Here is a 9,358-nt window from a genome sequence, read left to right on the forward strand (position 1 = left end):
GAATATTTTGATCACCAAGCCCTAAATATGTTTTGAGGTGATTCAGCCCAAGGTCAAAGCTCATCACTTCCCTGTTCTCCTCCAAAGAACTGCTCCTGGATCAAAGCCTGCCTGACCCTTTTCCATGTGCTCCACGTTTTCAAATTCCCTACCCTGCTCCAGCAGCCCTGGGCCACTGTCACAGACCTCCCACTTCCCAAAGAATCCCAGCAAAGCTGGGCCAGAGGAGCAGCTCCAATCCTGGTTTAACTGGGAATGAGGAGCCCATGGCAGAGCTGGCACCAGCATTTCCATTTCCCAGAGCCTGGGGTGGCTCTGCAAGGCTCAGTGGCCACTGGACTTTGAAGGGTCCCTGGTCTCTGTTGCTCAGGAGCCATCCCAGCTCTTGCTGGATTTCCTCTCCTGTGCTCCTGGAAATCTGCAGCAGCTCTGCCTGAGGCGAATTCCCACCCAGCTAAACAGGGATGCTGAGGAAGGAGCTGGCACCCTCTGAAGCAGCCCTTGAGGAAAAAGGGAACGTTGTTGACAGTTCTGAGGATGCCTGGCTCCCACACACTGCTCCTCCTGATTAGCTTTGAAACATATTTAATCTGGGGGATTCAGTTGATTCCTGTAGAAATCCCTCCTGCCTGGTGCGGGGAGAGCTGTGCCACTCCCAGCCCTGAGGATCGCTGTCCCTGTCCTCCCCACACACCAGGATATCCATGGGAAGGCCACCAGAGGAGGAGCTGTGGCTCTGGCTCTGCCCACAGGCACGTGTGGGTCACACTCAGCGTTCCCTGTCCTGTGTGGGGGAAAGGAGTGGGAGCTCCCTTCTGGCAGCAGCAAAAGCTCGATCGGCGTGGAGCTCAGGGAATAAATCCCACTGCAGAATTCACCAAAGGCTTTCCTGCTCCCAGCAGCTCCCAATTCCTGCTTGTGTTGAATGGAATGAGGACAGGTCTGAGTGTTCCTCATGGTTGGGTTACTGAGGGGGGTTCTGTTTTCCAATGGGATGAGTTAAACACCACTGTGGACCCCAAGGTCTGGCTCCTACAAGGACTAAAGTGGGATGGGCTGGTCCCACTTTATTTTTTCTAACACTGAGCGTTTTCTCTACCAGCTGCACATAACAAAAGCATTAACTAGGCAAAGAAAAATGGCCTGGTGGTGTCAGGAACAGGAATTTCCTATCCCCTGAACAGTGTGGAGCTGGGCCTCGGCCTGGGCTGCAGCTCCTTCCTTGCAGTGACCTGTGTGACAGCTCTGCCGGGCTGTGGGGTCCCCTCTTGCCATCCCACAGTCCCATATCCCTGGTCCCAGCCACCATCCTGGATCAGCCGCTGCCAGTGAGCTGGGATGCTCAGTTTGGCTCAGCTCAGCTCAGCTCATTCAATGATAATTTCCCGTGAGGAGCTCCCAGCTCTCCCATTTCTCTTCCCACCAGCCCAGCCTTTGGCTTAGACTTGCAAATGACAAATTAGGCTTTTCCCTCTAATTCCAGCTTCCCTGGCATCCTCCACCGGCGCAGAAAGCAGCAGGATCTGAGCAGGCAGCGGGAGGTCGGCGTCTCCTCTGCTCCGGCTCCCTCCCCCTGCTTTAATTGCAGCCTAACGTGGGTTTGAGGTGTATTAAACACACAAATTATCCTGCAAAGCCTCGGGAAGTGCTGCTTCCCCAGGCCTCTAATGGGAGCTGACAGAGCGACCAGAGGAGCTGTTAACGGCACGGCTTTGTCTGGAATGGCCCTGGAGAAAGATCCCCGTGCGGGGCTGGCACCGGGGCTGGCACCGGGGCTGGCACCGTGTCCCCCCATCGTCCTGGCCGTGGTGTCCCTGCGCTGGGGCACCGCGCAGAACCAGGGACGCTTGGCCAAGGCTCCCGCAGCTGCACCTGCGCTGCCGCTGGAGCGCTGCTGATGGATTGGAGGCAGTTCAGAGGAGAAGCAGGAGCACAATCAGGGAGCTGCAGGGCAGGATTTGTACGGCGGCTTGAAAGGGGCGGCGTGACGGCAACGAGAACGAGCACTCGAGCACGCTGAGATTTAATCTCGAGCTCAGACAAAGCTGACGCGGAGCAGGAGCAGATCGAACACTCTTAGGAGGGAAAATCCACCTCCATCCGCAGCGGGAATGACAGAGCCATCGGAAGTCTCCTCCGGGATTGATGGAGAACCATCGGGAGCATCCTCCAGGAAGGATGGAGAGCCACCGGGAGCCTCCTCCGGGCTCAAACGCCGAGAATGGAGGGAGGGAGAGCCAAAGAGGGGTTCGGGTCGGCCCACGGGCTGTAAGGAGTGATGGAAAAGGTTGGGAATGAGAACAGTAAAACACAGGCTGAATAGCAGGGAAGTGCTGCTAGCAAGGCAGGACTGGGGTCAGGGAATGTCGCTATCCCAGAGCAGGACAGATAACCTGATGGGTCCTAATCCTTTTATTAGGAAAATCAATCCACAAATACCAGAGGTTTATGGCCAAAAAGGAGACAGAGGAGTCCTTTTTGGCTTTATTTGAATAAAGGGAGAGGCCATGGGGCATTCCTCTGGGATCTCTCAAAGTGTTGGAGGATGCAGCCTCCTTTTTATCCCAATTTCCCGGCCACATTTCCCTTCTCTCCTTCCCCATTGGCTGAGGTACTTGAGAGGTACAGACTCCCCAATACGCCTGATACCGAAGATTTCCCTCTAATGTATAACCCTCCATTTTAATTTTTAATTCTTATGGAATTTAGGGTTTTTTCTTCCCCATTGTTTCTTTTATCTCCCAGCGCTAGTTTTATCTACCAGCAGACCCACAGCTTGTTTGTAAAGACAAATCTGCTATTCCTCTCTCTTTGATTTGATCTCTCTGCTCCCATCCCACATTCCAAGGAGGAATATGAAGCCCAACAGCCTAAATAAAGCCCAGCCTAACACAGGTGAAGGCACTGGGAGGGACAGAGGTTTGTAGGGAAAATTTACTCTCTGTAGCCCAGTGAGGGGCAACCACTCCCTGCCTGCCCGTGGAAGAAAACATGGAATGTTCTGCCCAACAAGAGTCCAACAAATCAGGGGAAATGGGGGAAAAAAAGCCTTATTTCCCAAGCTCTCTCATCTCCAGCTGCACCAAGGACTAGGGGTAAAGATAAATGTGGATCCAGGCAGAAGGATCAGGGCACGGCTGAGGGCTGCAGGAAGATTTAGAGCCTTGAAGTCCAAAGGCAGGGCTGGATCATCACACGGGGAAAGAAAAATCCCTGGGAGTGGAGATCACGTTAAACAATGTGTTGTAATAAGTGTTTTATGCTTTAGAGGAGGAGAGAGAACAGTGAAATCCCCTGTAAGAGCTAATTACTGCAAATTCCTTTTCAATAAAACAAGACCAAAAAAATCCTCTCTTAACGGAAAAATCCATTTAAGGCTCAGCTGAGGTAACCTCGGCTCACATCCTGGAGCAGCGTTCCTGGGAATCAAACGGGATTTAACTGGAGCTTGGCATGACCAGCCCAGCTCCTCAGGGAGCCCAGGTGTTGGGGTGAAGGTCTGCAGGGAGAGGGTGATCTCTGGGCACCAAAATCCCAGGAGAAAGGCTTTATTGTGCTGGTGGTCATGTGGAAGTCACTGTGAACTTCTTTGGGAGGATGTGGCACGGATTTTGGGAATGGGAGTGGCAGGAACACACAGACACCTCTGCTCTGGGGGCCAGGTGAACTTTCATGGCACCTCCCCAGCAGTTCCAGGCCACTGGTGATGTGTGACCACAGAAGGGGACAGTGGGATGTCCCCAGCCTGTGCTGCTGCCTCCCCCAGCCCCACACAACCTCCATCGCCTCTCCCAGTCCAACCCAATTAAAATAAAATAAAGCCCTGGATTGGGAAAGGATTTGCCTCTGTCCCTGACACTCTGCATTTCCTGCCATTTGGAATGGGGCCACTTTGGTGGATTTCTTGCACATGGGAGCAATAGATTGAATTACACCAATGTCCAGTGCTGAGCAGAGAGACATTTCTTTTCCACATGTTCGTGCAGCTGCGTGACCCCAGGAAACCCAACGGTGGGGTCTGTCTTGGAGACAAATAGGGATTGTTTTGTGTCCATGTGGAAATGCTCCCTCCCCCTTGGCTCCCCCCGTGTGTCTGAGTGTGGACGGGGGGGGATCATTCCCCACCAGACACGTTCACATCCCAAACAGCACAAACTCAGGATATTTCCCCACCACAAACCCACAGGGTGGAAATGCAACTCAGGAGCCCCCAGACAGGAGAGCTGTGGCTGCTCAGGGAAGGGTTGGGAGGCTCCTGGCAGAGGACAAACCCACAGCTGGATGGGGCTGCCATGGATTGCTCCATGTGGTCAAGAAGCCACCTCTCCCTTCCCCACCACCATCCTGTCCCAACATTGCCCAAACTGGGGCTGGAAGAGGGGGACAGGCAAGGAGGGGATGGAGGACGCTCATGGGAGTGGGATGCTCCTGTCAATAGGATGCTGTGGTCAGTGGGATGCTGGTGGCAGCAATATCCCTGAATCCCTCCTTGCTCAGTACCACAACGTTGATAAGGACATCCCGGCAGTCTGAGGCTGTGGATCAGCAGCTGAGCCCTGGGAGCTGCTGGAGGAGGAGCCTCTGGCTCTGCTATCCCTGGCACAGCACTTGCAGTGTGGCTATAAATAGGAGTTTTAAGCACGGCAATTAATCACAGAGCGCTACTGTCCATGGGCTGGGCTGGCTTAAATGGGATGTGAGTCCAGCATTCCCTGGATTTACCAATCCAGCCTCGCTGGACAGACACGGCTTCGGGATCCTTCCAAGTGGCACTTTGAGCTGCAATGTGAGCTTGGGTTGTAGTGGTTTAACAAGTGACCAGGCACCAGCTGAGCTGCCAAAGTGTCACTGGCACGTGTGACCCTCGTGGGCTGGTGTTGGCAGCAGGGTCAGCACAGATCCCCTGGTACTGGCAGCTGAGAAGCAGGAGGATCACAAACAGTGTCAGCTTGTGGAGATCCATCCTCTCCTAGCCTGGAAAGGGGGTATCACCCAGTGTGAACCCCTAGATATACTGGAATGGCTTTAAACTAAAGGAGGAGAGATTTGGATGGGGTATTAGAAAGGAATTCTTCCCTGTGAGGGTGGGCAGGTGCTGGAACAGACAGTCCAGAGAAGCTGTGGCTGCCCCATCCCTGGAAGTGTCCAAGGCCAGGCTGGACAGGGCTTGGAGCAACCTGGGATAGTGGAAGGTGTCCCAGCCCATGGCAGGGGTGGGATTGGATGGGATTTAAGGTCCCTACCAACCCAAACCATCCGAAGGCTCTGTGTGTCCCTGACCCCTGAGCTCCCTGTAAATCCCATTCTGAGCCTGGACCCACCAATATCCACCTCTGCTTTCCTTGAGGAAGAAAAAGGCGAGTCCCTGCCGGGAATCAAAGCGGGGCAGTGCCCGCCCTGCTCTCAGCCCTTCCTTGGGTGCTTTGGGGCCGTGCTCAGGAGGAGCCGCGCTGGCTCTGTCCTGCCGCGAAGTCGCTTTTAGCTGCGGGTCCAGCAGGGCCAGATTGGGCTCGGTCTGTTGTGCAAAACACTCGGCAGAGCGCGCAATCTGCGCTCCCCCGCCTGACGAGAAATGCTAATTGTGTGCGAAGGAGCTGCCAAGAGCCCGCAGTATTCCCGGGAAAGGGGGGTTCTTGGGATTGTTCCCATTGTTCCGGCAGCTGCGGCACAGCCAGCCGGGCTGGGCACGGGAGCAGGGCAGGGGCGAGCGGCTCTCCCTGCCCGGAGCTCGGGATGGGATCAGGGACCTCTGTCCGCTCCCTCCGGGATGGATCCTGCCTGTGCTGAGCAGGAGAGGCAGGCACAGCTTTTCTTCTTGGGCTGAAAGTGTCAGTTTTGCATAAAATATGAAGTGAAAATTCTTCTCCCTTCAGCTACTCCCTCGTCTGCCAGCCCGTGCTGGTGCCTGCATCCCGCTGCTTCCCGGCCCGGAGCCAGAGCTCCCCGAGGGCTGCAGGCAGCAGCATCTGCAGGGCAGAGGTGCTGGGGCAGGGACAGGGCTCTCACTGTGCCAGGGAACCTGTCCTGTGCCGGTGTTGGCTGCAGGACATGGGCTTTGCATCTCCGAGGATGGGGAGAGCAGAGGGAAGGGGATGGAGAAACCACGAGAGGATTTCTTTGCAGAGACCCAAAGCAGCAAGCAAGCCTGAACACCACCAGAAGAAGAAGCTCCTCTGATTCCCAGTGATCAGAGTGAGCTGGAAAAAAATAAAGTGGGAGAAATGATGGCTCTGGTTTGATTTATAACAGAGCAAAAGCCCCACATGGTGTGAAAATGTGGTGCTTTGCTGGGCTTTGCAGGAGAAAATCAAGGCCCTGTTTTGCAGAACCACAGAATCCCAGAGTGGTTTGGATTGGAAACAACCTTAAAGCTCATCCAGTGCCACCCCCTGCCATGGACAGGGACACCTTCCACCATCCCAGGTTGCTCCAAGTCCTGTCCAACCTGGCACTTCCAGGGATGGGGCAGCCACAGCTTCTCTGGACAGTCTGTTCCAGCATCTCCCCACCCTCCCAGTACATCATCCTGACTTCTCCCTCGTGGGCTGGGAAACAAGCAGAAGCCTTGATGGATTCAGTGTTTTTCCCTCTCTGTCCTTCCTCACTAATTTGCAGCAAAGGAACCAGATAAAGTTTGATAACTTGGAAGGAGAGAGAGTGAGGGAGAAGCCACCCCAGCGCCTGCTCCCGGCGCTCCCCCCACTTCCAGGGAGGATAAATGAAGTGCTCTCCATTCCCTGCTCGTCTGCCACCCTCCAGTGAGTCTGTCATGGGCTCATCTGTGTCTAAATTAGCTTTGCACAGCAACGCCGTGTACAATTATTGCTGTCAGTCTTTGATCTGACCAGTTTATCTCATCAGCTTGTCAGGCTTCATTCTCCAGCCTTTCTCTCCTTGGTGCAGCCACCGGAGCTGCCTGGGCTCCCTTGGAAGAGGCTCGGGGCTCCCACGGAGCTCCTGAGGGATTTATAAAAGCTTGCAGCCGGAAAAATGGGTTACAACAGTCCTGGCAAGACGGAATGGAGCAGCAGAATTCCTGCCATTTCCAGGCTGCTCCTCATTCAGAACCAGGGAAGGACCTTTTTTTTGGGATTGGCACGTGGCAGGGGACCTGCTGCTTGGAGCGTGGTGACATCAGTTCTATTGGATTCTCCAACAGCCGTGCTTGACATTCCGGTTTCTGCTCATGGAAAAAGCATTTCCATTGTCTGGGACTTCTTGTGCTCTCTTGCATGGGAAGGGAACCCCAAAGGGATGCAGCTGGGATGGATTAATTAGGGATTCCAAGGAACGGTCACCCCCAGTCCTTTTAGTACCTTGCTGCAGCTCCAGGTGTCCCACAGCTTTCACCGAGGGGGATCCTGTGGGAGGGAGGCACCTGAGGCCCCGGGAGATGCAGGGTGAAGGATGGGATCCTGCCAAGCATCCCAAGGGATGCTCATCCCACAGCGAGGTGCCACAGGGGGTGCTTCCCCATCCTACCAACATTGGACACACAGCCCTGTCCAGGCCTGCTGCACCTTCCCAAGGCTTCCATCCCACCTCCCAATTCCTGCAGCACCTTCCCAAGGCTTCCGTCCCCTCTCCCCAGTTTGTGCTGCCTGCCCAGCAGACTCTCTCCCCCAGAATCCTCACCCCTCCCTCCTTCCCAGCTTCTCAAGGTTTCTGTGAGGCTGTAAAAATTCTTTTATTCTGGAAAGGCAGAGGGATGGACTTCTCTCCACCCTGGAGGTTTCACTCATCCCCTGCCACCACCTCAAGTGTGGCTCTGTGGTGTCCCCTCCCTAGCCTGGTGTCTCCAACCTGCTCATGGATGTTGAGGACATGTCCCCAACCCCTCACCCCCCTTCCTGCTGCTCTTTGATTTTTCCACAGTTGGTTGTGACTCCTGGATCCCCACATCGTTATCTGTCCTCCTTCACTCCCAGAAGTCCTGTGGGTTGGAATTCTGTCTGCTCCAACTCCTGAATATTCCGGACTCTGAAGTTTCCAAGCTCCAGATGTTCTGGCCAGACCAGAGGAAAAAATAAAAACCCACCCAAAAAAGCCTCACCATTAATAAAAACCTTTTGAAAATCCCGAGTCCTATTGCGCAGCAGTGACATCATATCCGTGAAATATGAGCTGATGATGTCACAGCTGGGAAATGAGGGATGATTGTTCCTTCTTGGCACACGCTGCTGCTCGGGCCAGACCTGTTAAATAACTGCACATGGCCCATAAATGTGGAGATTAAACCCAGGAGTTGGGAACGCAGCCCCCTGGGCACCTGGAGCCTGGTGGGGACGGGGGCGTGGGGAGGGTGCCAAGGGTGGGGAAGGGGTTTGTGTCCTAATTCCACTCCCAAAGGCTGGAGGAGGGGTTTGTCCCCCAACTTTACACCCAAAGATTGCAGAAAGTTTTTTTTCTGCAAATTCTATTCCCAATGATTTGGATAAAGTGTTTGTCTGGCAGTTTTGTTCCCAAAGACTGGAGAAAGGGTTTGTGTCCCAGTTCTGTACTCAAAGACGGGGAGAGGATTTCTCATCCACCTCAACCCCCAGATCTGGATGCCCTTAGATTTTCCTTCACTTTCCTCCCCCTGCTCAATCCTGGTGGCTGCAGGGGACAGAGGAATGGCTTTGCCAGGCTGTCCCTGTGACCCGGGACAGTGTGGGGACAGCAGAATGTCCTGAGGGAGCAGTGACACCCCCTCTGCTCACCGACCCAGCACTGCCACCCATCCCCACCCCGTAACTCCCACAGCTGCCTGTGCCAGGCATGGAAAATGCCCCTGCCTTTGACCCCCTGAGAAGCACTTATCCCTCAAACCCTTCGATTCACCCTCCTCATTCCCATACCAGGGCTGGCTGCAAACATTCCTGCCTGGGCTGGCTGCTCCCACAGCAGAGATTTAAGACGTGGGAAGCAACAATCCATAAAATCCCAGCACTGGATCCCCCAACCTTCCCAATCCAGACCTCCCTGGCACAGCAGGATCTGTTATCCAAGCACTTCCCTCATCCACACATTCACTTCCCACATGTGTGCAGCCTCCTGATGAAGGAACACATTCCATGTCATGGAAAAGGGCTATTTTTTCCATCTAGGCCTCTCATTTAAGTTCCCAGCTGGATTTTTTTGAGTTTGGCCTTTTCCCTCTTTCCTTTTTGGGCCCATTGTTTGTGCTGGGAAGGATGTGCCAGGCGGGAGGGGAGCGTCTGCCGAGGTGTCCATCAGGGAGATCCCAGGGGATGGGATGTTATCTGGGAATTTAATAATCATTCTTGTTCGTGCTTGGTCAAACCAGGAACATTTATTTATTTATATCCTCACTCATTCCTTAGGACAGGTTTTAATGGGACAATTTCAATTCCAA

This window comes from Geospiza fortis, unplaced genomic scaffold (assembly GCF_000277835.1).
Source record: "Geospiza fortis unplaced genomic scaffold, GeoFor_1.0 scaffold874, whole genome shotgun sequence".
Classification (NCBI taxonomy): domain Eukaryota; kingdom Metazoa; phylum Chordata; class Aves; order Passeriformes; family Thraupidae; genus Geospiza; species Geospiza fortis.